We start from the raw sequence: 27,488 nt of genomic DNA, 5'->3' as shown, positions 1-27,488 counted from the left end.
CTTTAGTTAGCAGGCCAACTCCTCTGCTTGGAGACAACTTCTCAGCTCTCCTCCTGTGATCTGATGGGAGAGACAGGGTCATTCTCTGGAAGCTTGGATTAGGTGCTGATAGGGAGGGAGGTGGACTGCATGAATGAATAGATCTTATTCCATCTTTAGCTCATAGGAGCCTGTGATCCAGGAAAATATGAACACTTATCTTGCTGGCAGCTGAAGTGCACACCATTATTCTGTAAAACAAATGCTGTAGCATCTCATATGCCTTTCTGGTCACATGGCAAGGGAGAATGGAAGGAGAGATGTGAGGGAAGACGCTTTCCTGTAGTGAGCACAGCAGGCTGGGCTTAGAAATATTGCTTGGTTTACATTGAGTCTGCTATTTTGTGTCCTTGGATCCATGTTGAATTCTCTTCTTGAGGAAAAGCTAGAAAGCAACAGGCTGGGGATGTTTTCCTGCTTTAAGTTCCAGCCATTATTGGCAAAAAAAAAAAGGATATTCTTGGACAGTAGTTACCTCTTCCTTTGCTGAGTCCTGTGATAGACACAACATTGCGTACTTACCAATGTGTGAAGAGCAACTTCAAAGGGGTGTGCAGTTCTGCTGAAGTCACAGGCGATGCACAAGCAGATTAGAAGGGCCGAGAGCCATGATCCAAAACACGCTGCAGTCGGGAGAGACTGCTGCTTTGGATCAGCTCCAGCAGTTCTTCAGTCCAAGATCTCCTGTTTGCTTATGTTTGGATTTAATCAATTTCTTTGGGATTAAGGTGTTTTTTAAAAGAGTATGGTTCCAAGAATATAAAGAGGATGCAGTTTTGAACTTAATTAGTTTTATGGCATTACTGTATACTAGTGATTAGTGTCCTGTTCCTCTGTTCAGATACAAGGTCGGTCGGTTCATGAAAAGTCTGATTAAAGAGACCACCAAATAGTATGACGTGTGATACTACAATAATGTAACTCTTACAGGTGGTTTGATGTCTTAATGTAATCTTTCTTCCACTGGATTTCTTGTTGCATCCCAGAATAAACCAGAGTTTATATAAATTAGACATGCTCTTACTGCAGAACAGGTGGAATTATAAGTGCTCCAAGATGGTATGTTGTTGCTAGATAAGGAGGAATGTTTTTATTCTGATTCATAGTGGCTGCTTTAAAAATTAGAGGCAGTTTGACTGTCTTCAGCATGAATGGTTTATTGGAGGGCAGGCAGGGAAAACATTGACAAACATTTACAATGCTGGCTTAAGGATGACTCTCCTTTAATTAAGTGTAACTTGAGTCCCAAAATTTCCTCATCTGGTGACTTGGTACCAGGTTTTTACTTCCTGTGTTGTCCATTTGAAGTGGAAAGTCAGAAGAAAAGAAACTGAAATTTTGTTGCCTTGATTGCAAAGGAAATCAGAAAGCTGAGAGAAGTCAAGCATTCTTCCAGGCAGTGCATTAACCCAGCTTGGATGTGCTCATCCAGCCTCTCTGTACGCCAGTACTGCTGGTTTTCTTTTCACCACTATATTCATTTTTCTCTCTCTGTAAAATATTCTGTCAAGGTTCTCTCCAGGAAGAATGGAGGGCCACTTCTGATTAACTACTTTTATCCTGATCTAGAGAAATACCAGCAAACTCTTTGAATTTGGCAATTTTCATTAATTGCAATGAGTAAATTAATTTCATGTCAAATTGTCGTTGTAAGAGGAACACCCACTGTTGTCTGCATTAGTTCATAGGTATGAATTTGGTTTATAATATCAATTACTTTTTAAAGTATGGGCACTAAGGGTTACATATAAAGAGTCTTGGTTCAATCCTGAGTGCTCCACTGAAGGTTACCATGACTTTGTGGTCATGGTTTTGATGGTTTTTGTGATGGTTTTTTTTTGTTGTTGTTGTTGTTGTTTTCTGTTTTTTTTTTTTAATTTATTTTAATTTTTGCTCTGGAGGACTAGGCAAAGGCTGCTGTCAGCAGGTTATCAGACTTAACAGGTGATTGGGTAGGCTTGGCATAACAAAAGCTCTGCTCCTAAATAAAGCGTGTTCCTGGTATAAATTATCCTGCAGTGTATCCTATCAGTGAGGTCTGAATCAGTGCAATTCAAAGTGCCAGGAAAAAGACATTCTTGTGGTAGTTCTGGCATCCCTGAAGATAGAAAGTATTGGAAAATTTGAGAGAGAGCTTGTTCTCATGAAATAGCCAAGCTAGTTTTGTATAACTGAGAAGCAGCTTGGAAAGTTCAGATAAGAAGCCAGAAGTTGGCCCAAACTTGTGAGACTTGCTTGCATGGATCAAATTTGGCATTACAGCATGCTTCCCAAACTAATTCTGTTATGTATGATTCCAGCATGAGTTGATTTTCCATTTTATTCTGCATGATTTCTGTTCATTTATCATTATTAAACAATTTCCTGGAGATACTCAGGCTTGAGTATGTATTTGTATGACTACCAGCATTGTCTACAGTTATACAGACAGGACAGAAAATATTAATGCAGGTTAGAAGATAGATTTTTCCCATCTACAGCACTGTGTATACCTTGTTACCGTCATCAAGGATTTCTCAAAGTTTACCAGAAGATTTAATGTGAAGAATGGTCCCAGCCAGGAACAAGATGCAAGGTTTATGCTTAGCATACTCATGTATAGTAAATTCCTCTTTTTCCAGCTGTTTTTAGGGTCAAGTTATTAGCGTTGATAATACACTACTGGCATCATCCCTTTTTACTCTTTTGCTGGGAAAAGAGTATCCAAAAGAATATTTATTAGCTGACTTAAATTCAATTAACTTCATTTCCCTTTCATGGAGTTTTTAACAATGTTTAATGAGAGATGCAACTGAATTGCAGAGCTATTGTCTCCCCCTGAATACATCGAGGTCTTGAATTCCTGTGAAGATTTCTTGGTCATTCACATTTTAATCCTGGCCCTCATAATTATTTTGTAGCATATGGAATGTGTCCCGTAGATGCTAATTCTGGTAGCCTTTGTTGTGCTTATTTAACAAATAGTTCCAGTCCCTCATTTATCTGCCTGAATATCTATTGTTTATTGGTGATTTGATTTTTTTTTCTGCCTTTAAACCCTTGGGTTGAGGAACTAAGACCACCCTGTGCTAGGCAGAGTACAAACACAAACCAAAGTGCAGTCCCTGCCCTACACATTAACACTTTCTTTTTATGACTAAATGAGGGAGACTCCTCTTAACTGATCTGTGCTCAGACCTCTCCAGACTCTCAGTTGCAACTTCGGCACGGTTTAGATATTCTGGAAAGTAAATCTCCAGCTTAGGGGAAACAATTTAAAACTGAGCACTACTGTTGCAAAAACAAGCGTTGTGCTTGTTGGAAGCTGTAAAAATTAAGGTTTATAAAGCCTACCTATCATCTGTGTGCTTAGGCAAAAATATGATGCTCTTGCCTCTCTTCTTTGCCTTGCTTTTCCTCTCCTTCAAGAAAATGAGCTGATGAATGCTTAGGCGAAATGTGCCCCTCCTATTTTCTGTCTTGTTTGCTTGCCTTGTTTCAGCAGCTTCTCTGTTCAGTGTTAAACAACAGAAGAAAACCACTACTAAAAATGAAGGTATTCTATTATCATGTAATGCTGTGAAGAAGGATGTTCTGCTTCCCTCACAAATGATCGAACTAGAAGGGTTCCTTGCTGGCCCTAAAATCTGTGATGGCAAGAAGAAGGGTAAAAGCACATTGACGTTACAAAGCTTTGCGTTGCTGAGCGCAGGCTGCTGTACGCAGAGCGCTCTGTACCCTTTGAAGGCTACAGCCTGGAGTGTGATTTTGTAGGCCGCAGAGGTTCAGAGGCAGAGCTTGGGGACATCAGAGGGCGGTTAACTGAACTAGGCTCTTTTCTAAGCGTTCCTTGTTTTTTCTTTGGTTTTCCATACAGGTACTTATATGTACACAGACATATATAGATACACGTGCGCGATGTTTAACAGACTGAGCATGAAGGCTGACCCGTTGCTCTTAAAACAGCAGCCACCACTCTGCAGGTTTTGCAATGTGTCCTCCCTAGTGCCCTGTGTAACCTTGTTTGGGGAATTAAATGGAATATGACTCCCAGAAGGAGACATTGGGTATCTAGATGATGCCTTTCTTGGATGGACACAGCTGATGGAAAAAGTATATGGGGCTTGCCATTCTTTTGATCCAGGGGAAGGCATCTCCAGACAGACCCCAGATGGCTTCTGTGTGGTGATCCCATCACCAGCAGGTGCTAGGAAGGATGGATGTGGCTTTACGCTGCTAGGATGTAACCTTGAATGCTCCTTGCTTCATGCTCTTGTAGGGAATGTGGGAAATGCTACGTAGTCATGAAGACCAATGAAACAGTTGACACATCTATTGGGATTCCTGCTCTTTCAACCTGAGCTTTCCAAAGCCTAGCGAGATATATCTGGTAGAGCCCTGAAGAGCTCAGAATGGCTTTTTACCCATTTTATCCTACTGAGCAATATTTGAGGGCAGGATCCCCTGTGGTTTGATCTTTGGGTATGACCCAACTCTCTACCGTTGTATGATCCCATATAAAGTCTAGGGCTGTGTTGTGGTTTAGGATGGCTACAGTGATTAGGAAAACTCCTGGAGGGGCATGGGGAGCTTAGGCAGCCATTGATACTGCTTTGGCTGGCCCCAGCAGCTCCATGCACACATTCAGAGATTCCAGATATAAGCAAATAAAAGCCATTTGCTTAGATTCCCCCTCCATTGCCTTTTTTTTTTTTTTTAAACTCCTGCATCTGCTGTGTTGCAGAGTCTCCTGCCTACCTCTGCAAGTGAGACAGTAATGGAGCAGATTTGTTAAGCTGGTAGATTAAAGAACAGGAAATAACAGTGGATTTAGTGGAATTTGAAGACAGTTCTAACCTCTGAGGAGCACAGCATGGTGTGCTGGATTAAAGCAGAAAGATGGTGCCCTTGGTCAGGGTGTCCAAAGTCAAGGGAGATATTTGAAGTCATTTAAGAGAGACTCACTTTCCTTATGTTTGAAAAACACCTTGTTGTTTCGCTGACTCTACAGCAAAGCCCCTATCTTCCTACCTTGGAAACAAAATACAAAACCTTTAGCACACCAGTGATGCAGGTCCCTTTCAGACCAATGCTCAATTAATTCTTAATTTATTACCTTTTTTGCTTACTGAGAGGAAGTCAAATGGATCGTGACGCTTTGAGTGGTGGCAGGAGGTGACTGGGAATGGTGAGTCCGGCGCTATTGCGATCAAATCACGGTGCTCGTGGCTTGTTTTGTAACTGCCAAGCGGGGTGTGATGAGTCGGGGCTTACACTGTCGTGTTACAGAGTTCAACGAATTTTGGGAGAGTGCTCGGGTAAGAAAGCTAAGTGCAGGGCTTATGTGAACAAATGCGGAGAAATCGAGTAATGCCCATGCATTTAGAGTAGCTAAAGGTATCGATGAATTTTGCATGGAGTTTTTAGGTATAAGCATATATAAGCAGCACCATGTGCCCTCTTCCTTGGAGCTTTTCCATGCCAGCAGTGCTATCTCGTGCTGTAGCTGATGCCTGCAGTGCTGACAGCCGTGTCTTGTATGCTGTCCTATTTCCCATCCCTCCCTCTTCCCCACCCGCTCCGATTACTTTTCCGTTTCTTCTATTTAAGAACTGTAAATTACTACAGTAAACTTATTACACTCTGGGGTTATGTTTATCTGTTGCTAATTTTACTGAATGGAACTATGCAACAGCCTAAAAGATAATACCATGTGAATTAGGATACTGGGTTGGTCATGTTGGGGGCTTTTAGTTTCTACTAAGGGGAAAAGCATATATTACAAGCTTGAAGATATATAAGGGAAATAGTTACTGCAGCCTCTATGCATGAAATAACTTCAAGGGAGGATGCAGATTTGCCAGCCCTGCTGTACCTCAGGACACTGAAGTGAAAGGCAGTGCAGCTCCCTGGTACCTAAGTGGAAGATGGACGTTTGGCACAGCACAGCGTGATGCAGCTGTGACCTTGTGCCTTGTCCCAGCAAGGCTGTCCAACAGGTGACAGTTGTGGCAGGGAACGAGGACAGAAGGGAAACGACCTTCCAGTTTTCTCTCCTCCCTCCCAGGAAAACCTTGGCCTCGTGAAGTCACCCTGAAGCTAAAGCAGTTTAAAAAGTCACCAAGTCGACCCACCACCCTTGCAGAGAGCAGAAATCTGATCTTCATTGCAGTTAATTCTGGTTCAGCCATCCAAACCCCTTTGTATTTGGCCCATAGGGTGATATTCCAGCTGTTTATTTTAAAGAGCCAGTCTGGCTAACGCCTTCTTGGGGGAAGAGCCTTCCTCTTAAGGGGGATACCAAGCCTGGAGAGTCCTCTGGCTCCACAGAGGATGTTTATATTAAAATAGAAGCAAGCAGAGCTCCTTACTGAATCGCAAATCCCCGTCTCCGGTGCATTCGCCGGCCGACTGCTGCAGTGTCTTACTCGCTGTGCTTTTGTGGCTCCCTGGCAGTGCTCTGCGCTGTCACATTTCGTTGTATGTTTTCTGTGAACACAAAGGCATCTGTGTTAATCTCTTATTTTCCAGGCGATTCGGCGTTCTCTTCCAGCCTCTGGCCCCCTCCTTTGTCTGAGATTTTTCATAAGGTGGAAGTAAAATTTGGTAAAAATGAGGAACAAATGTGTATAAGGGGGATTGACCCAAATTTTCAAGACTTGAAAATTACTGTGGAAGGAAGCCAGATAGGCTTATGCCCTTCTTTATTTCTGTTTGATTTTTTTTGTATAGAAATTCAGATCCAGCTCAGCCTGTGAGTTTCCGTGACTGTAGTAAGTCAGGCGAGGCAAGAGGGACTCCTGCATTTCTCTCTTTAGCAAAACCTGTAGCCTTCTGGTCAAATCCCACCACCTTATAAAGGCAGCAGATTATTTCAGCCCTTGAAGGGCCGCCTTGCAGGCTGCTCCACCACAAAAGAAAATGCACTTGGGGGGCTGTGGGGGAGGGAATGCTCCATTGTCTTTGATTTTGTTTTTCACTTTTGAGGGCTATTTTTGTTTGTGTTTTTTTTTCACTTCCTTGAGTATCACTATCATATCAGAAATGAACTTTTTAGAGTATCTTTCCTCTCCGGCCCTTTAATTAGCAGATGAGAGCTACCAAACATCATCCCATGAATATTTCAGCAAAACCAAGACATTCCTGGTGTATATAATAAGGTAAACATACGGAATGAAAAAACCAAGGATTTTATAGCAGCCATATAATGTTAATAGTAGGCTTTCAACTTCTTCAGAGGCTTCAGAATTAATTTTGAGGCAGGGAAGTAATTTTTTAATTACCTTTAAATAGAGCACTGAGGAGTAAAAAAAGCTGCGTTGACTCTGCGTGGGGAATGGAGCAACAGCGACCCACACCATCTTTGCTTGGGGGGGGACTGCTGCGTTTTAGTCGTCTTGGTGAGGTCTTCAGTATTCAGAGTCGGATACCAACTCTGTGTGAAACGAATGGAGTCCGCCAGCCCTTTGTGGTGTCTTGTAAAAGCCTTTTTCTCCCTCATCGTTTAAAAATGAAGGGAAATAGGGAGGAATGTTTTGAGGAATCTAGCTTGCTGCTTTGAGATTATGTGGAAATGCTTTTGCTACTCTTTAGTTACCCATGAATGATTATGCCTAGAACATATCCTGAGAGAACATATGCTTCTGGTTTTGCTTACGCTTAATTATCTTTTTTGTGCTGCCTTCCCACAGCACCTACCTCAATCAGATTTTGGTCTGTGAGTCTGTGTCTGAGGCTCCATAGTTTGAGAATAATACAAAAAAACCCAGCAAATAATAATTCAAAATCCTTAAATACAACTACTTTTATGCTGTTTTGTAGGTGCTTAGGAGCCTGCTCAATAAAACTCAGAGGCAAAATTCTCCAACTTGCAGTTAATTTTTATTGAGGTGCGATTGCCCTTGAAGCTCAGAGACAGTTTTCCATGAATAAAAAGTCTGAGAAGCTATGCTTAGGCTTGTGCAGTCTCTGGAACAGCTTTCAGGTTTGGGGTTTATGTTCTTTGGGGTTTCCCCCTCTTCTTTCTCTTTGCGTCTTGAACCCTTGGCAGCTTTCCAGCATTGTTCTCCGACCTGCTGTGAACTAGTGGAGCAGCGGTGCTCTCTCGACACTAATTCAGCAGAGATTGAGCGATAACTTTTGGTAAAGGTTAGAGACGGCGGCTGAGGATAGGTTCAGAGTCACCCACCCGGCCACGTGCGTCAGCTTGTGGTTCCTCCCTGTCGTATGTGCCTGTTTCTTGCTCAGTGAAGGTAAGTGCTACCAAAGCTGGCCATTGCCCTTCAGGATTTTTCTGATTCCCTACTTTTTTTCATATTTTTTCTTTTTTTTTTGTTGCATAAGTGGAATAACTGATGCTCCCGTGTAAATACTGTGGCCCTGGCAAAAGCCTCTCTCTCTCCCTTCATTATAGATGCTATACAGATGATTGCATTTCTGTATAATGTGGAACAGTGATAAACAAGACTCCAGGTAAATTCATCATCAAAGCACTTAGCAGCCAGTATTGTCCACCAGCATGGTTTTGATAAGCTCTACAGTGTGCCTTAATATCCAGATTATTCCTTCTCTTTGGTTATCACGTAACTTTTGCTGTTGTAATGCAGAGTTTTCATAAGATTTCCCAGAGTTTGGTTTCACATGTAGCAAGATCTTCTGCTTGGGTTGTGCTGCTGAATCTGAAATCTAAATTGTGTTGCCCTTCAACTACTTGAGATACTGGATCTCCAGTGTTTCCTTTGTTTTCATGGAAGCTTGAAAATTCTCCAACTATATAGTCTTTTGTTGAAGAAGCAGTTTTGTTCAGGTTTTAAATGATGACTCCTACTCGCATAGGGTTGTTACCTGCTTACAAAAAGGTTGTGGAAAGAGTGTTAAAAAAGTTGGTAGGTTTGTGTTCTCCTTGCACCAGCAGAAAATTGCATTGAGGCTTTTGCTGGATGACTGAGATAAGGCACAGCAAAGATGCTGCGCTGCCGTCCACTTTACAAACTGCTGTTGCTGGTTAAAATACGAGAGGCACCCTTTGCCCCAGCTGTTTGATACTGCCCCTGCCCCTCTGCCAGCAGTTAGTCTTGCATGTGTCTGCTCAGCAGAATAGACTATGAGCACTCCCTAACCCACTTCGGGCAAAATCAGAAGGCTCACGTTAAACTGCAAATGGGAGCTGCTTCAAAGCAGATGGCTGTCTTAGTGCTGGTGTGGCTGCTCCTCCTCTGCCCCGGGCAGGAGGGATCCCTGGACTTGGGGACTGCTTTAACCATCCCATTTGCATCCGCAAAGGGATCTGTTTGCACAGTGTGATGGTATCTAAGCAGAAGCTTAAACTGGTTTAAATAAATCCATGTAACACTAGTGCAGCAATTGTGTTTTGGCAGAACTGGAGTGTTCCTGTGAGCCTGGATAACATGTTAGTTTGCAAAATGTTCACGTTTAAGTTGCCCGGTATTGTTTTTCTAGCAGCTTTTTTCCTCTCCCCTGCCTGGTGAGAGGCTAACACTTGGGGCTTTCATTTGTGAGTGTTTTTTTTGTCCATGTGTTTTGGTACATGCTCATAGAGTGCTGTGCAGGTAGCCGTCTGCCTGTGGTCTCTCAGCAGGTGGTAAACTCTTCCTTTGCTGGAAACAAACTCATCCATCCGTTCATGTGTAAAAAATCTCAACAGTCATGGAAATTTTGGTAGGAATGAAGACATGACAATGAAAGTCTCTCAGAACAACCTGGCAAATTACAATGGGGAAGAGAAAAACACCACCACCCAGACTGAAAAGGGTCTTACTTTAAAAAGTTTAAAGTTGTGTAGAACTTTAGCCAAGTTGGGAACCATTTGGGTAGTCCAGGATAACTCATTGCATTTACCAAGTGGAGGAGAATTGGGAAGAAGTTTTAGGTTTTTCTTTTCATTGATGAATCGGGGTTCCTTTTTTTTTTCTTCTTCTTTTTGTAGTAAGGATGTTTCTTTTCAAGTTCAGCTGATAACCAGTTTAGCCCTCAAGATTATCTTGAGGCTTTCATATTTATATGCTCACAAGAATGGCAGGTTGGGACAAAGCATTGCCATGATGGTTAACGAAGTGACATTGTATTCTGGCTGTAGAATGACCGAAGGGAGACTCTTAGTGATACTGCTGCTGTTGCAGTTGCTTGATCATGATTGTACTTAAGCAACTTATTAGCAGGACCATTGTATTAAGGTTTGCATAAGTACATGGAAATAGACACTTAAAATGTGTATACACATTCTAAGTTAATAAAAAATGAGAGGTCTGGTAAGAACTCCTTGGAGTGAGGAGATACCTAGAGCCAGCACCAGTGAGGATGCTACAGCATCCTTCAGTCACCTGATAAATGCCCAGTGTGAACGGGCATGGTCTAAGTCTTAATGGACAAGAATATATTATATTTTTCTCTGATAAACCACCAGCCATCCTGCAGGAACAGCTTCCAAATCATGCTCCCCTCAGCCGATAGGCAGGGTTTTCTTCCTTGCTTTCTTTGCAGCTGGTGAGCCAAACCAGCGTGACACCTGCCTGCCATTCATCCACTGGCTTTGCCGGTGCCAGACCAGCTGTGCAGCAGCAGTTGCCATCTGGCTGGGATGAGGACAGATTGCTAGTACAGAGGAAGTAAGTATAAGGCAAATTTAATTTGCTCTTCGAGCACGTTGAGGTCCAAGTAGCTTTCCCTCCTTCCGCCGAAAGAATTGGGGGGAAGGGAAGAAAATTATGGGAGGGAAATATAGGGAGGAAGGAATCAAGCTGCGTTGTCGCCATCTGTCCACTGCGACTCGTGCAGCTGCTCTGCCATTGACAGGTTGCTGTCTCTCCACCCAGTGCAGACGGCCAAATGACTTGCATGGTGAACACAAATCACTGAAGATTAATACTAGAAAATAGCCTCGTCACAATAAACTGTACCGGGAGGCAGAGCCTCTAGCTCCTTTAAAACCTTAGGTATCTTCTCCCTCTCCTCTGTCATTTCTCCCTTTTCCCCACTGAAAATTTTCCCAGAATTTGGAGGCCAAGCATAATTTCAGTACATGTGCTTTTTCTGGATCAAATCCCTAACATCTGAATGCAGCACGATCAGTTTTGGAACATGAAAAGGTTATCTAGAAGCAAAGGGAAAGGCCAGTTGGAACTATACTGGGACTGCTTCTGTGCTTAAAATTAGTTAAGGATGTGCTTAAATGCTTCTTTAGCTCAGGGCCTCCATCTGCTGCCTGGGGCTGCATGGTTTCTGACAGTCCCAGCTCCAGAGGCATGTGGATGATGCCCTCCTTTTATTTGTGAAGAATAAGTATTTTGCATCTATTGCTGTGGAAACATGGCAAACAGGCAAACATGGACTTCAAGGTAACAAATACTAGAAACTAAGCAAAAATACCAAGGGTGTAGTGTGATTTTGTGAATGGCTTTAGATATCTCTCTTGAAATCTCAGTCAGGCACTAAGGAGGTGTCTGAGGGGTTCCCGCAGCGCAAGGCATATGTGGGGTCCACCTCTCCTCTCCTGGAGGCTCTTTGGGGGGGTCTCATAACAACCTGGGTCCTGGTCCAGTAGCTGTTGACATCAATAGAAAAACACCCTGTGTACCCAATATGAAAAAATCCATTACAACATGATTTTTGTTTTTCCTCTCCTGGTGTTACTAATGATCATAGAGATTTTCCAGAGATTAGTCACTGGCAAGTGTCGCTTCCTGAGCCTGAAGGACCATTCAGGCAGTGGTTAATCCCCAAGAGTAGCTCTGCACTTTAGTCATTACTGAAAAATTTAATGCTATTTAGAGGCTCAGTGTGTCTCTCATAACTGTTCAGAGGGGTGATGATGAGGTGACATAAAAGCTCCTTAATGTTTGTGCTGTAGGACTTCAAATTGTTAATGGCAGGAGCACAAAATGATAGCTGTGTTGAATCCATGTGCTTTTTGTGATAGTCCTGTAATTGCTGCTACTTCTATTTACCTGTTCTTTTTTGAAGTCAGTTTATTTCCCACAAAACCCTTCCCTACGTACTGCCTCCAGCACACTGAGTCCTGACATTGCTGCACAGTTTATCTAGCCTCTGGCTGGTTTCTGTGGTGGAGTATCAATGGAGCCATGAACTTGCAGACTTCTGTATAAGTCCAAGCCCAACATTCCCATCTCCCCAGACTTTGGCAACTGAGAGATTAGAGACCCGGTCGGTCTTCTCCCAACAGTACTTTATCCTCTGCTATCCAGGCATGTCATCCTCACTAGAGATGAGTCAAAGACTTCTTTTATATCCTTTTCTCCTTTTATTCTTAAGGTGTTCAGGCAGCAGTACCTGCTTTGAGAATGGCAGCAGACGCAGGCTGTGGAGCTGTATTCTCCTGTTACTGGGTTTTCTCTGGAAGCTTTTGGCTAAGCAGCTGCTGTCTCATGCGTAGTCAGAAGCTGAGTCTGAGAGCATAGTAGAAACGTCAGAAGAAATACAAGAAGTTGCTGCCTCCAGCTATTTACTACCTTTCTTCAAAATCTGCAAGGCTGGGAGAGCAGAAAATATCTCAGTATTGCATCTGTCAGCTTGACTGGAACCTTACCTTCCTTGGCGGGTACCTCACATCACTGGAGTTTCCGCAGAAACAAATACAGAGTATAACACATCTCTGCCAACTTTGCTTTGGTAGAGTAGGGGAAGGAGCAGAAGGGTGGTAGTGTCATCATTTCTTAAATTTCTCTTTCCAGACGTGGAAAAACGGTGTAATGAGCTCAGGATGAACTGCCTACTTATTGTTGGTTTTTTTTTTTCTTTTTCTTTTCCCTTTTTCCTCACATTATTAAATGCAAGTCGCAATTCCTTCTGCTTTCAGGATGGTGATTGGGGAGTACTGCCTATGCAAGGATAGGACTCTCTCTTTTTTTTTTCTTTTTTTTCCCTGCAGTCATAGTGATCCTGGAAACAGAATTACAATGTTTCACATCCCTTTTGCACAATCCATGCCACTCAGCCAAAATTTCCTTCTGCGGCCGGGGCCTTGAGAGCATCTCTTTTCTTGTAAGACTCTGCTACAGTTCCTGCATACATGTCTAATCTGATGCCAATGCTGGCATCATTAGGCTTGGTTATCCTGACTGTGGCCATCAGTAACCCCAGCTCTGCTCTAAAAGTAGAGAAATGTGAGTGGCTTTTGCTCTGGTGTATGCCTGAAAGGTGCTGAGCCAGAGGCCTGGTGATTTGAGGTGGAGAAGTCCACGTTAATGTTGGTGGACCTTAGAGCATGTTCAGCAAAGCCTACAGGTTTGTGAAAAGAGACAGACAAAGTTGTCAAGGGGGTTTGTGGGTCATGACCTTGTCATTCCTTTTTGCCGTGCAGACTTTAAATGCTTGCTGCATTGGAAGTCACTTCTGGCTCCGCTGTGCTGTCAGATGCCTCTCTCTCCCTCTCCTGTTGCTTCTTCCAAAGCTTCCTTATCGCTGGCCATGCCAGGAGCGATGGATTGGATGAGAAGGGTGTGATTTGTTTCTCTAAGCCGGCTAGGAGTCTCAGTTGCCCAGGATCCATCAGTCTCTTCATCTCTCCACAGAGGGTTGCTGTTGTTCTTAATAGGAAGCTACTGTTCACGGCAGATGTTTTTCACATAGGCTTCAGAAGCAGCTGCCTTAAATGTGGTCTGGCACCTCTGCAGACAGTGACTGAGCACTGGGCACAGAGAAGGGCTGGGGTGAGGATGGCTGTGGGCAGGACCTCCCCGCGGAGCAGGAATTGCTTATAAATAGGAAGACAAATTGAAATGTTCCCTTTTTGGTTTTCTGCTTCCCACAGTTTTTGGGAATGAGGAAGGAGGCCAATAAGAAATGTTGGCATTTCAGTCAAAAGCAAAGGCAGCTGAAGGGGAATGCCTCTTTTTTTTAATTTTTAAATTTTTTAAAAATTTTTTTGGCGGAGGAGAAATGCTGCTGCAGAGAGTGTGCCACGCTGCTGTGCAAAAAATCCTGCCTGCATTTGCTCGATTTTCAAATACAAGGGTAAAGCAGTTGACAGTCCATGTCCATGAGATTGCTGAAAGTGATTGAGCCAGCAAAGGGGACCCGGCAAGTGCTCAAATGAAATTCTTCCAAAATGCCCTCGTTTACACTTACTGCATCCTTTCCCAGTAAAACCCTTCAAATGCTGCTTCAAAAATTGATGCGTTTGAGTGCTTTAATGGAAGCAAAGGAGTGACCTTTGCTGTATCGTCCTGAAAAAGCCCGTGGAAAGTTCAAAGGGAACTTTCAGTGTTTAGTTATGCTGTATTCACCCATCCAAGAACTCTTCTCCCTGAGTAATGTGAAGCTTTTAATGTTTTATTGAAGTTGCTGGGGGATGTTGGCTTTCACAGAGACCTGTAAATGGGCAGCCTGTAAAACCAGGGTACTAATATATCAAATATTAATTTAGCTTAAAATAACGCACATTATGAATAGTATTTTCCAGTCTTTTCCTGCTGAAATTGTTGAATATTTTTCTATAATTTCATTAAAGCAGAGCCAGGGCAGTACAGAAAGATTTAAAGGGATCTTTTTTTGTCTATTTTGTTAAGTGCTAGTCACCCCTTGAAAAATGTGTTACTGTTCTACCTCCACAATTAAATTCACAGCTTGCTTGCAGCATGAAAACGGTGGCAGCGATGCAGTTGTATTTGCAAGCTTTGCTTGTGAGATGTTTTCACTTAGCTGAATACGAATTAAACTTGGGGTGCTGCGAAATACAGTTCACAAGGTGCTCTCTATGAACTGGAGCATCACCACCTACGTCTGTGCAAGCACCCTCACAGTAATCTGTGCGCCACTTGTCTGTGCCATCAGTTAGTCCTTACGTTTAAGATTCGGTCTACGGAAAATGAAGAATGAGAGAGGTTTTAAATATGAATTATTGGAGTTTTGAGTGTGGAGAGAGGTTTTAAGTAGGAGTTTTGAGTGTGAAGAAAGTCATAATCTGAGATAAGAGGGGAGTTCTTCTGGTGTTTTTAGACTCAGTTGATCATGTAATGAGCCCCTTGCAATTTCATTTTTGGTTTTGGTACATTCTAGCTCTTTCTTTGTATCCATGGAGTAAAATTTGACACATTTTAATGCAGAGCTTTCTATGACTTTTTCATCCTACTTACAAGAGTAACACCAAGGATTTTCAGGAGAAATTATCGCCTTTAGGTTTCTATCTTCATAAGTTGGTGTCCTCAGAGGTATAAAAGCAGATTAAGTGTCACTACTGCAGCAGAAAAGAAACTCAGGGATACGTGCAGCAGAAACAGACTGTCAGCAAAAAAAAATTCAGGTATGAGAAGTCAGCATTAAAAACAATTGTATTATTTGTCTGAGGTACAATGTTGCCCCAGGGAAAGTCAACAGGGGCTTTCCTATCCATTTCTGTAGCCAGAATTAATCAGAATTCATCCTTTAGTTATAACTTGAATTTGTAGTACAAGTTTTAATTCTGTTAAAGTGAAATGTTTTTTTAAAGGAGAAAGATCAGGGAAGTAAAGCCCAGAAGACATACTGCCATCTTTTTATCTCTAACAAAAAAAAAAAAAAAAAGAAAAAAATATTTTATACCTGCAAATCTTTCACAAGTCTGAAAAAAGAGTGGACCAAGGTGCTTGGGAAGCCAGCTATTGCATAGGCTGAACCCCATGGTTTTGCTTGTTGACACCAGTTGTAGACTGGCTTGTTAAATGGCTGGAGAGGGGAAGGCCAAGAGCACAAAAGGCTACTTGCTTCATAGACTGAAATAAGGCTTAGCTAGTGCAAAGGAAAATCTACACGTATTTAACTCGAGGAATGAAGCCAAGAGTACAGATGGTATATTTTATATCAATGTCTTTTCACTTCTTTCTTCCCGTGCACTTTTTTCCACGCTCCTGGTTCATTGAGCTGAGCTTGCAAAACTCTGAAATAGTGACCAAGCCTTTGCAGTTTCCAGCCATTGATATTCTTCCTGATCATTGCAGCCCCAAATTAAAATCTCCCAATAGAAAAAGGTCCGTAATGGTGCTGCCGTGGGTTTTTACACAACAGACCTTGAGCACGTCAGCCTGCCAGGCTGATTGTAGTTTAATTGCAATCACCATTTCAAGCCAGTGTGTTGATTCTTGGCTTGTGCCTTTGTAGACTGCAGTCACTGAAATGACAGAGCTTATTTGCTGGGCACTCACAGCTGAATTGAAAGACATATGCAGTAATACCCGAAATTAGAGCCTGTGTGACTGATTTCTCTGGCTGTGGCTGGCTAAGCAGTACGTATAAGTGGGGCAACTGTGTCAGCTCCAGTGAAATACTGATGTACAGCAGCTCTTGTTGTCGGTTCTGAGGAGCAACTGACAGTCCCTTTGCCAAGCAAGTTCATGCTGTATGAAAAATTAATTTCACTCATGCTCACAAATAAGTTAAAATACAGTCTCATAGAAAGGGAGGGCACTTATATTAATGTGTTATTTATAATGCACCTGTCATGCATGATCCTGTGTTTTACTCTGTATTTTTGAATGCTCACTAGTATTTTGACAACTAGCCTCTCTGTCAGGAGTAGCATTTTGGATTTGAGCAAATTCAAAAATAGCTGCTCTTTCAAGTGACACCACCAGCCATGCTACACCTTTTCATCCTCTGCCTCACACACGCAGAATATACCTGGAAATTACACTGGCCTGTGGCTCAGAGCAGTTTGAGCTGAATCTGGGCTTGTGGCAGCTTTGGGGTCCAAAAACCTTTGGAGTCGTGTTTCTTTCCATGCTGGTCAGGAGGTCTCTAAAGCTACAACGTGACGGTTATGTCTGCAAAAGTATTTTGGGTCATTCAGGGTGGTTCCCCTCAGAGTTGTATTGCCGCTTTCTCTGTAGCGAGGTGGAGGGATGGGTAAGTAGTACGTGCCTGAGGAAACTGCTAAGCAGTTCTGAAATTCTGCCTCCGGGAAATGCCTGGTTTAAGGCATGGTATCAATACTTGATAACGAAAGGCTATATGAATTCTTGATTTGCTTTACCTGCCAAAATAACATACTGATTGCTCAGCTGGTGTGAGGAGTATGCTTAATTACAGCCTCCTGGAACTTCTGTACAACAGCATCATGAGTTGGTTTTTTTTCAGGCGTTCTCTTTTTCCCTTTCCCCTGAACCTATAAATAGTTTAAGATATACAGAGTATTAGATGAAAGGAAGATAAATGTAATTCACAAGTTTAAAAAAAATAATAATTTACACTTCATGCATGCATTGATGGAATAGCTGAGCTTTGATCATCAAAGTTAGGTTGATTTATATAAAAAAAGGCAGTGGAGTTTTATTCTGAAATAACTCCCTCAAATCCTGAAGAATGTCACTGTGATGTTGGTTTATTCTCCTGACTAATCAAATTATCACAGGTTATAGGCAAAATGGAGGTGTTTTTTTGTTATCTGCTAGCACAGAAATGTCAAAGCAGGATCTCCAAGCAAAACAGTATTTTCATACCCATAAGCATCTAATTTTTCAGAACCAAATAGCTATTATTACACTTTCTGTCCATAATATCTGTATAAAATCAGTGGGATTTCTCATATACTTTAAATTAGAAGATTAAGAATCTTCTTCCGTTTGCCTTTTAAGCAGGGAGGGGAAAAAAGCCAAAATTCATCACAAGGCCTGTTATTGTAGATACGTACTTTGATAGTATCCACTTCCAGCTGAGATCAGTTGGTCATAGCTTTTGGAAGACCTCAGTGTCCTGACCACTCTAGGAGTTTTGGCAGATGCTCCTAATATAAACCCAGCTATATCAAGACAGCTCTACTGCGATACAGCTTGCTTTGCTTAGTGTTTTTTTGTATACTAGTACAACATCTAGCTGCATCCACAGGAGTTTTTGTTGGTGTAGCATGTTCATATCCAGTGTACTATGCTCATACCTCTTTTTTTGCTGTACATCCCTCACTTCAAATTTGTTTGTGTGTCATCTTCCAGATGCACGCGCATCACTGGAAAGGTTGCTTTCCCTACGTTGCCCCCAAGTACTCAAAAATGTCAGTTCATGGCTCTGTAGCCTACAAGCTGCGGGTAATTTCTCCCGTTCTGCAGGCTGTCTGGTGAGCTGCTTGTGTGAGTGCTCCTTCACGCATTGCAGTCAAAATGCACTGACTTCGCACAATGCTGTTATTTAAGCTAACACATCTGATTCTGACTAAAACAAGCGGTAACAGAATGAATCTCACACCCATAGAGCAGACAAAAGGTGGGAGTATAAGGTGATTATTTAGTTCTCTCAAATGCAGGGAAGATTTACTTTAAAATATGTATTTTTTAAACACATGCAGTTATTTACATCCTTGCAAAGTGGATATGAAATGCCACAAAACAAAAGCAGAGTGGTTTGTACCCAGGATAAACTGAGCCAAAAAGGACATCTATATATTCCTAGCCAAATTTAGCAGTGTGTTAGGGCTGGTACTAATGACTAAGCAAAGTGTAAGGCATGAAGAACCGTACTGAGAATGTGGATGCAGATGTGTGTGAATACTGCTGTGTGTATGTATGTGTGTATATATATTTTTTTCCTAAGTGTTTTATATTTATTGACCAGTGATTTAAAAAAAAAAAAAAGAAAAAATCTTTACATTATAAAGATGTTTGTATTGTAAGTCACATAATTATAAATCCTGTGCTGAGTTTATTATAAATTCAGTCTGGGGTTGTTTATTGTATTACTAGTCACCTCAGAGAGGCACTTTAAGACCAGTTCAGGACAGGCAGTGATATTATGGCCATCATTTGAAGCCGTAAAGAAAGAATTTCCAGTATTTCTAAATGATGCGTCTAAGACTTTTCTGGGCTTTAAATGACAGCTGCTCTCCAAAGGTGATCACCGCAGATCATGCAGCATATTTCAAACCTTTTTCCGTCACCTCTTTAGTACTGGAACCCAGAACTACTTGCACTCTGCGTGCTGATGGAAGCTCTTTTACCCTCTTTAGTGATAGGTGTAGCTCTTAGTGTTGGTGTCAATGAGTCGCTCCCCCCAAAGAAAAACAAACAGAAAAGGGAAAAGTGCCAGAAGAAATGTTTATTTCTATCAGTGATGAGATGGAACAGGAATTGTTTCACTTCTGCATGTGGTGTATGAGCTTATTCGTGCACTCTTGAGAAACAGTTCCTAGAATAGCAATATGTGCAATACTTTTTGTTCATCTTCTGTTGCAGAGCTGCCTTTTTTGCAAGGAGCTGACTTTTTTCAACCAAATTGCATCATCTGTCAAGAATTTTCATGTGACTCTCGGAAACCTGCTGCAGAGTCTTCCCTATTTGCTATTCAGTCCTGTTTTCTTCTCCCTTTAGCAGGTAAGCATGTTTCTGCAATGCTATTTGCAACTGGAAAATGTTTCCAATTTGAGACGCCTGGAGAGTTTGTTTTGTTGGACTCACTAGGGTTAACATCTCTCTTCCAAAATTTCCCACAGAACCGACTGTATTTTCTGCCATAGAAAAATATCTGAATACCAATGCAGTACTTTCGCATTTTTAACATCAGCTCATGTCAGTCTACATCCCTCTAACTTCAGTGCAGCTTAAAAAATGGTATGCATGAACTTTCAGCTGTGAATCTATTTACAGCTGAGTCAGGGTTGTGAGCAAGCAATATAGAAAATTGCTTGAATTTTTGCTCTCCGAGAGGAACCTCTAAATAACTTTATGTCCTTGGGGAAAAAAGCCCTGAAGTAGAGAGCCAGAATGGGTGATGCAAAAGCTCAGGTGTTACCCACCACGGCAACCTCGAGCTGAATGAGAGGATTCAGATACTGTTCACCAAGATCATAGCCAGACGTCTGTTGCAGAAACAGATTAAGCCGCCCCGGCTGACTGTGCACTGAAGCATATGAGGAATTCTCAAATGACCTATATATGATTGATGTATATGTGGGTGTTGCAAGAAGTGGCACCAAACAGCTGAGTGGTAGTAATGTCTTACACAGCTGCAGCTATTTGTGTGGAGGTGCTTGGCACAACCCTCTAGAGTTCCTTAATATTCATTGCTAGAATTGGATACACGTTTGAGATTCAAGGTTTTTAGGAAGGAGGAAATTTTACAGATTTCTTGAAATCACTTTTAGTAAATGCTAGTCATTAATGGAGAGTGTGTATGGGAGGGTGTGTGTGCATTTATGTGAAAGGAAAGTAAATGTGCTTAATCTGTCTTTGATGTTGCTCTGTTTTTCTTTTAACATTGTCATCGCATGTAGTAGCTCTTATTTTTTCAAAGCAATTTTAGAAGTATTCTTTCTAAAATTTCTTAGAAATTTTGTCAGAAAACATTTGCCAGTTTTCTCCTCCAAAAGAATTTTCTTTCTGAACATATTGGGAGACTTATTTTCTTTTAAAGATTTATTTAATTTATCACTAAGCTGCAGAATCTAACCTCTTACATGGCTTCAACTTTTTTTTCCTGTGGTTTTTAAGCAAAGAGGTCTTTTCTAAAGGGTTCACTTTTGAAGACTCCTGTTTTGATTTACTTGGTGGTAATGCATGCTTTCTTCCCAATTTGTATCAAGCTGTAAATGATGGGAATGCCTGTTCCATGCTACTTCATTGCAGTGGTAGCTGGATTTTGCTACAGTGGTTACTTGGTCTCATCTCAAGGTGCAGGGGTAAATGGTCGCCTATAATCAGCAGCTCCCACCGAGTCCAGGCTGTGACCTACAGCAGATTTTAGCTTGGTCATTAAACTGAGCAGAGATGTTTAAAAGGGAGATAAATTATTTTCACTTGCATTGCACTTTTTTCCCCAAGGATTTCTGGGGTGTTGTTACCTACTGCCAGTCTGGATTCCCTGAGAAGTGAATTAGCAGCACCAGTAGCAGAGAGGGGGTATTTGACAGCTGTACATTGTACAGCAGGAACTTGATAGTCACAGGTCATGAAGAGTATGGATGTGGGCATGACTCTTCTCTTTATAAGCAATTCCCCTGGAAAAGTTGAGGGAAGAATCTGGGTATAACTCAGTCAGGAAGCCCCTACCTCTGCCCACGTTATTTCAAGCATACCTAGGAAATTTCTGCTCCTGAACTTTACAACCTTTTCTAAATCAAATATCTGTGTCTGCTGTTAACTAAGTTAGCAGTCTACCAACTAATTTGTTACCAAACATGAGTTTTGTCAGCAGCAACTCCAAATACAGCTGCTAGGAGGGTTCAAGCAGAACTAAAAGCTGCTCTAATGCTTCACTGAAATATTTTGAAAAGTTCACTGTGAATGCTCTTTGTTTTTTTCATTGTTAAACTTTTTATTCTTGATATTCTAAATCAGTGACCCTCAGAGTAAACAGAGAGACGTGTGTGTGCCTTCTGTTTCCAGCAGAACATTTGCAAACTATTCCACTGTAAACTGTTTATAGATTACTGTGTAATCTGTAACCTTACTATGATGGGCAGTCAGATCAGAGTTCCCACCACGGGAGGAAGCATTATTAGATGTTATGCCTTGAGCAACTTACCAGCACCCTGACAGAGTGTTTTCTGACTGGAAATACCAATAACTTATGAAAACACAACGTCTGCCTGCTGCAAACCCAGCATTTTATAACCACTTGGGCTTTTTTCATTGCGAAAAACATCTTCTCACTTGCTGGCAATATAATAGACTTCAAGTGATGCTTACAGTTTTAAGTGCAGCATTGTATTCAAATTTTATATTCCAACAGTGTGCATATTTTCACAGTTACTTTTATTATTTGCTCTTTGTTGTGGTATGATATAATTTAAAGGTCTTAGGGTTCTGGTCCTGCTGTAACAGGGACCATAGAGAACACATATGGAAGGTTTGAGGCCCCCCATTAGTTTACATCTGCAGGCCATGGCCTTTGCAAGTGGTTGTGCATAGGTTTTACTTTCTGAATGTGTAGAGTCCCATATTATTCCATGGAAACATCACAGGTATCAAATCCAGCACATACAGAAGCCTTGGCGTGGCAGGGGCCTAATCAGAAACAGCAAAGTAATGTGTTTGCTGTGCTTACAAGGAGACAGGAGTCAGTTAGGAGTGTTGAGATAATAAAGGAGGTTAGCAATGTTTACTGTGTCACAGCTGATAAGCACTCAGTCTTTTCGTAATTAGTATTATGAGAAGTTCCTGGCAAAGTTGTAACTCTTTCTTTGCTGCCTTTTTTCTCCTCCTCCAATACAAAGAGGAGACCCTGACAGTATTTTCATTTATTGCTTAATTCTCCTTGTCCGCTGCTGGAGTGGGTGTTATTCTCAGCTCAGCTCAGCTCTTCCCTAAAGTCTCAGCTGATTCCCTAGCCAGAAGATGGTCTTAACCAGCAAATCCCATTTGCCTTTCTGTGGAGGCTGTCCCGCGAAGGCTGCAAACTTTGCCCTTTTCTCTCAGTCCTACAATGTCTTTGGTCAGCAGCAGACTCTCCTAGAAATACTCCTAATTTAATGTCTCCCTACTTGAAATACCGAGCTTGTAAACCAAAGACATCTCCCAAAGGTCTCTTCATCTAGGGTCAGAGCACGTACTTGAAGAAGTGAAACATTCATTGGTTGGAAGACACATTATTTACATTTGTGTCATGATCAACCAGGCAGGAACAGACTGAGGATGACATTAATCTCATCTAATTTTAGATATTTGCAGCTTGGAATACTGTATCCATATCTGAACTACTCACATTATGTTCTTTTTATAGTTGGTAGAGAGAACAGACATGTCCCAAGCGAAGAGAACAGACATGTCCCGAGCATGACTTACCTGACCAGTTTTAAATATCCTTTATAGGAACGCTATGAAGTGCACCCTGGATGTGACCAGTTTTCCCCAGCAACTACAGAATTGTGAGGGTGGTGAGACACTGGAACATGTTGCCCAGAGAAGCTGTGAATGCCCCCTCCCTGGAAGTGCACAAGGTCAGGTTGAATGAGGCTTTGAGCAACCTGGTCTAGTGGAAGGTGTCCCTGCCCATGGCAGGGAGGTTGGAACTAGATGATCTTTATGGTCCCTTCCAACCCAAACCATTCTATGATTCTATGAATAAGGCCTGGATTTTCCAGTACATCTCTAATTGTACTGTGCACATCTCACACATCCCACTCCTGATGTCCATTACACCCTTTCCTAGTAGCTAGTGCTGAACGAGCTTAAGAAATGGAAAGGCCAAGTTAGAGTGACTGAACTTCATCACAAGAGCATCTTAATTGCACCTTCTAGTTCTGCCCTCCCAGGTCATTACACTGCTGTCACTGTGGTCATGAGTGTCTCCTCTCTCTCCACGGCAATTACAGAGAATTTAATCAAAAGGAAGGAATTATTTCAAATGTTACTTCTAGTTGTCTTCCTGTTACTTCTTTACCATCTCAGTAAAATACAAATAGTAGTAAAACGTAGATAAAAGCATAAGTATTCTATTTATTGATCTACCTATCTAACTGTACGTAAATTAACTATTAACTATATAACAGCTGAAGTCTTATGTTTATTAATATAATTTTGCCATAAGTGAAGGAAGGTGATAATAGTATATTTCAACCCAAACAACTTTCATAGAGCTCAGCAAAAGAGGACAGGTCACCTCACTGAGGTTTGAGTGATCTTCCAAGAGCAAAATAATGATGATTACCAAAATAAGGCCTTAAAAATCAAAAACCAGGCACAAAAAATCATGATGTGGGCTTGAAAATGGATTATTTTTTATTTCTTTAGAATTTGTGTTCTGCTTTGAACTGAAATGGGACTGTTTAAGCACCTGATGTTGAAGACTAAATCGCATTTCTTGATAAAGTAGTAAGAAAAGTATGTAGATAAATGCAAGTGAGTTCTGGTCACATTTTGGTTAAACCTCTTAACTAGGATTAACAAAGTATCTAATAATTTTGGATGCCCTTGGTTTTGACCCTCTCATAGGGAAAAATTGTTACACAGTATTAAGGATTCAGTCTTTAAAAATTAAGGCTCATATTTTTTTTTTTTAACACTACTGGCTACCAACAGTAGAATTGGAAAGCCTTTTGCATTTGAAAAAAAAAAATGCCACAAAACATTTGAACCAAGAAGATTTTCTGTTGAAAGCATAGGTAGGAAGCAATGCACTATAGTAGATGAACAGTGAAAATCTCTATTTTATTCCAGCAGAATAAGTTTAGATGCATTTACGTTTCATATGACACACTAAATTCTTGTACTAAAACCAAGGAGACCCAAATGGAGTCAATGAACCAAAAACCTGGATTAAAAAAGCTGTTTATCTTTATGCCAGTCTGAGTCAAAAGTTCAGTTCTGGATACTCTCCTTCATCAGAGTGTTCAAATCTGGATCCAAAAGTTTCTGTTGCAGCCAATCTCTAAAACAGATGACTAATAAAACTAACATAATGACGTTCACATATATACATGCACATATCTCCTTTTTAACATGTAGGGTATTAGCTGAGGGACAGGATTGTTTTAGATTTATTTTAGGTATAAAGTGATTCAACTCTCCCTTCTCCCAGTCTGGCCAAATCTTTGTGCTGGCTCCTACTACTACATAGCCAAATATTGCAGAAGGGAAGATGGCTTTTTAAAAATTATTATTTTTTAATTTTTCACCAAAAAGGTAAAAGGTTCTTACTTTTTCTCCCTATGTTCATCAATCAAATTAAACAGACATTTTTCATGCAAGCAAATGGCATCCAGAGTGCCCTTGTGTATTTTGTAATTGCACCCAGCTGTGATTACAGTCCCACAGAATATATTTTTGCATTTCCTTTTGTTTCAGTACACTTCACTGGTTATTCACTCCCTAGAAGGGATTCACCCCTTTTAGGAGAGAGGGAATTTACTGGTTTCATGACCTTTTATTTCTGCAGTAGAAATGGGTGAACTCACTTGGAATAAATACAAACCAAGCCAAAATGTTACACAGGACAAAATTAATTCTGAATCTGACCTTTCTGAGTCTTAGAAGGGGGAAAAAAAAAAAGAAAAGAAAAAAAGATTGCTTCCCTCTATCTTTTGAGCAGTGCCTTGCAGTTCGCAAGCACCAAAACATCACAGCAGGGACTAAAGCTGTATGGATGCATGTCCTGGTGAAAAGCAGATGAATGGCAAAACTGGAAGACTTGCAGTGTTACGGATGCTTTTCAGGTGTGCACCCGGAGTGTGATGGGGGAGCCCCTGCGGCCCCCTGGAAATGCCCGGATGCCCTGGCTGGTTTGAAGCTGTTGGTGCACCTTGCCGTGCCAACCCACCTCACCACCACCACTTGTAGTGGCTGTGGCTCAAAAGAGTGGGAACGAGAAAAGCAGCGCTTAAAAATTTAATGTTGATTTGCCCCTCATTTCATAGAATCATAGAATGGTATGGGTTGGAAGGAACCTTAAAGATCATCTAGTTCCAACCCCCCTGCCATGGGCAGGGACACCTTCCACTAGACCAGGTTGCTCAAAGCCCCATCCAACCTGGCCTTAAACACTGCCAGAGAGGGGGCAGCCACAGCTTCTCTGGGCAACCTGTTCCAGTGTCTCACGACTCTCACAGTAAAGAATTTCTTCATAATACCTAATCTAAATCTACCCTCTTTCAGTTTAAAACCGTTACTCCTCGTCCTGTCACTACACGCCCTTGTAGTGATTTGGTGATTGGACTGTGTAGTGATTGTGCTTGGACTGTGTCGAAGTTGAGGAAGATGGTGAGGATGACAAGGTTGAATGTCTATGGGTAAAGATCAGGGGGAAGGTCGGCAGGGTGGACATTACGGTGGGAGTCTGTTATAGACCACCCAACCAGGATGAGCAGGCGGACGAGGCGTTTTACAAGCGGCTGTCAGAAGCCGCCCGGTCGCCGGCCCTTGTACTCGTGGGCGACTTCAACTTGCCGGATGTCTGCTGGAAATACAACATGGCAGAGAGGAAGCAATCTAGGAGGTTCCTTGAATGTATGGAGGACAACTTCCTCATGCAAGTGGTAAATGAGCCCACTAGAGGAGGGGCCCTGCTTGACCTGTTGTTTGTGAACAGAGAAGGACTAGTGGGAGACGTGAGGGTCGGTGGCCATCTTGGGAACAGCGACCACGAAATGTTAGAGTTTTCGATAGTGGGGGAAGTAAGGAGGGGCAAGAGCAGAACTTCTGCCTTAGATTTCCGCAGGGCAGACTTTAGCCTGTTTAAGAGGCTGGTGGACCAAGTCCCTTGGGAGTCGGTCCTGAAGGGCAAAGGAGTCCAGAAAGGCTGGACATGCTTCAAAAGGGAATTGCTAAATATTCAGGAGCAGGCTGTCCCGGTGTGTAGGAAGACAAGCCGTCGGGGAAAAAGACCGGCCTGGTTAAACAGGGAACTTAGGCTAGAACTTAAGGAAAAAAAGAGAGCCTACTTGCTCTGGAAGAAGGGTCGGGTAACTTGGGAGGTCTATAGGGACATGGCCAGGTCGTGTAGGGAGAAGATGAGAAGGGCCAAAGCTCAATTAGAGCTTGATTTGGCTGCTACAGTCAAAGATAACAAAAAAAGCTTTTACAAATACATCAACAGCAAAAGGAGGGTCAAGGAGAGCCTCCACCACTTGCTGAATGAGGAGGGTAGTGTAGTGTCAGGGGATGAGGAAAAGGCAGAGGTGCTCAATGCCTTCTTTGCCTCGGTCTTTAATGTCAAGACCGGTTGTCCTCAGGAGACTCGGCCCCCAGAGCCTGAAGTTAGGGACGGGGGGCTGTGTGAACCTCCCGTAATCCAGGAGGAGACGGTTAGTGACCTGCTGTGCCAGTTGGACACCCACAAGGCTATGGGCCCGGATGGGATTCACCCCAGAGTAATGAAGGAACCGGCAAATGAACTTGCCAAACCACTCTCTATTATCTACCGGCAGTCCTGGTTAACTGGAGAAGTTCCATCTGACTGGAAATTAGCAAATGTAACGCCCATCTACAAGAAGGGTCGGAAGGATGATCCAGGGAACTATAGGCCTGTCAGCCTGACCTCGGTGCCAGGCAAGGTGATGGAACAGATCATCCTGAGTGCCATTACACGGCACATGCAGGACAGTCGGGGCATCGGGGCCAGCCAACATGGATTCATGAAAGGCAGGTCCTGCTTGACCAATCTGGTCTCCTTCTATGACAAAGTGACCCGCTTAGTAGATGAGGGCAGGGCTGTGGATGTAGTCTATCTAGACTTCAGTAAGGCATTCGACACTGTCTCCCACAGCATCCTCCTAGACAAACTGGCTGCCCGGGGCTTGGATGTGTGGACTCTTAAATGGGTTAAAAACTGTCTGGATGGCCGAGCCCAGAGAGTGGTGGTGAATGGGGCAAAGTCCAGCTGGCGGCCGGTCACTAGCGGTGTTCCGCAGGGCTCAGTTCTGGGGCTGGTGCTGTTCAATATCTTTATAGATGATCTAGACGTAGGGATTGAGTGCACCCTCAGTAAATTTGCAGATGACACCAAGCTGGGTGGCAGTGTCGATCTGCTGGATGGTAGGAAGGCCCTACAGAGGGATTTGGACAGGTTAGATAGATGGGCCGAGACCAACGGCATGAGGTTCA

The 27,488-nt window shown here is 42.3% G+C and overlaps 1 protein-coding gene across 1 annotated transcript in view; it reads left to right on the top strand.

Moving 5' to 3' along the window:
- Positions 1-27,488, top strand: part of PRR5 (proline rich 5) — a 98,415-nt gene that overhangs the window by 3,871 nt on the left and 67,056 nt on the right. The window contains exon 2 of the mRNA XM_068401035.1: positions 19,188-19,325. The gene's annotated coding sequence lies outside the window, so the exon portion shown is untranslated. The remainder of the gene's footprint in view (positions 1-19,187; positions 19,326-27,488) is intronic.

The sequence above is a fragment of the Nyctibius grandis genome, chromosome 5 (assembly GCF_013368605.1).
Source record: "Nyctibius grandis isolate bNycGra1 chromosome 5, bNycGra1.pri, whole genome shotgun sequence".
Taxonomy (NCBI): Eukaryota; Metazoa; Chordata; class Aves; order Nyctibiiformes; family Nyctibiidae; genus Nyctibius; species Nyctibius grandis.
The sequence above is the reverse complement of the archived record's forward strand: the minus strand, read 5'-3'. Positions and strand labels throughout refer to the sequence as shown.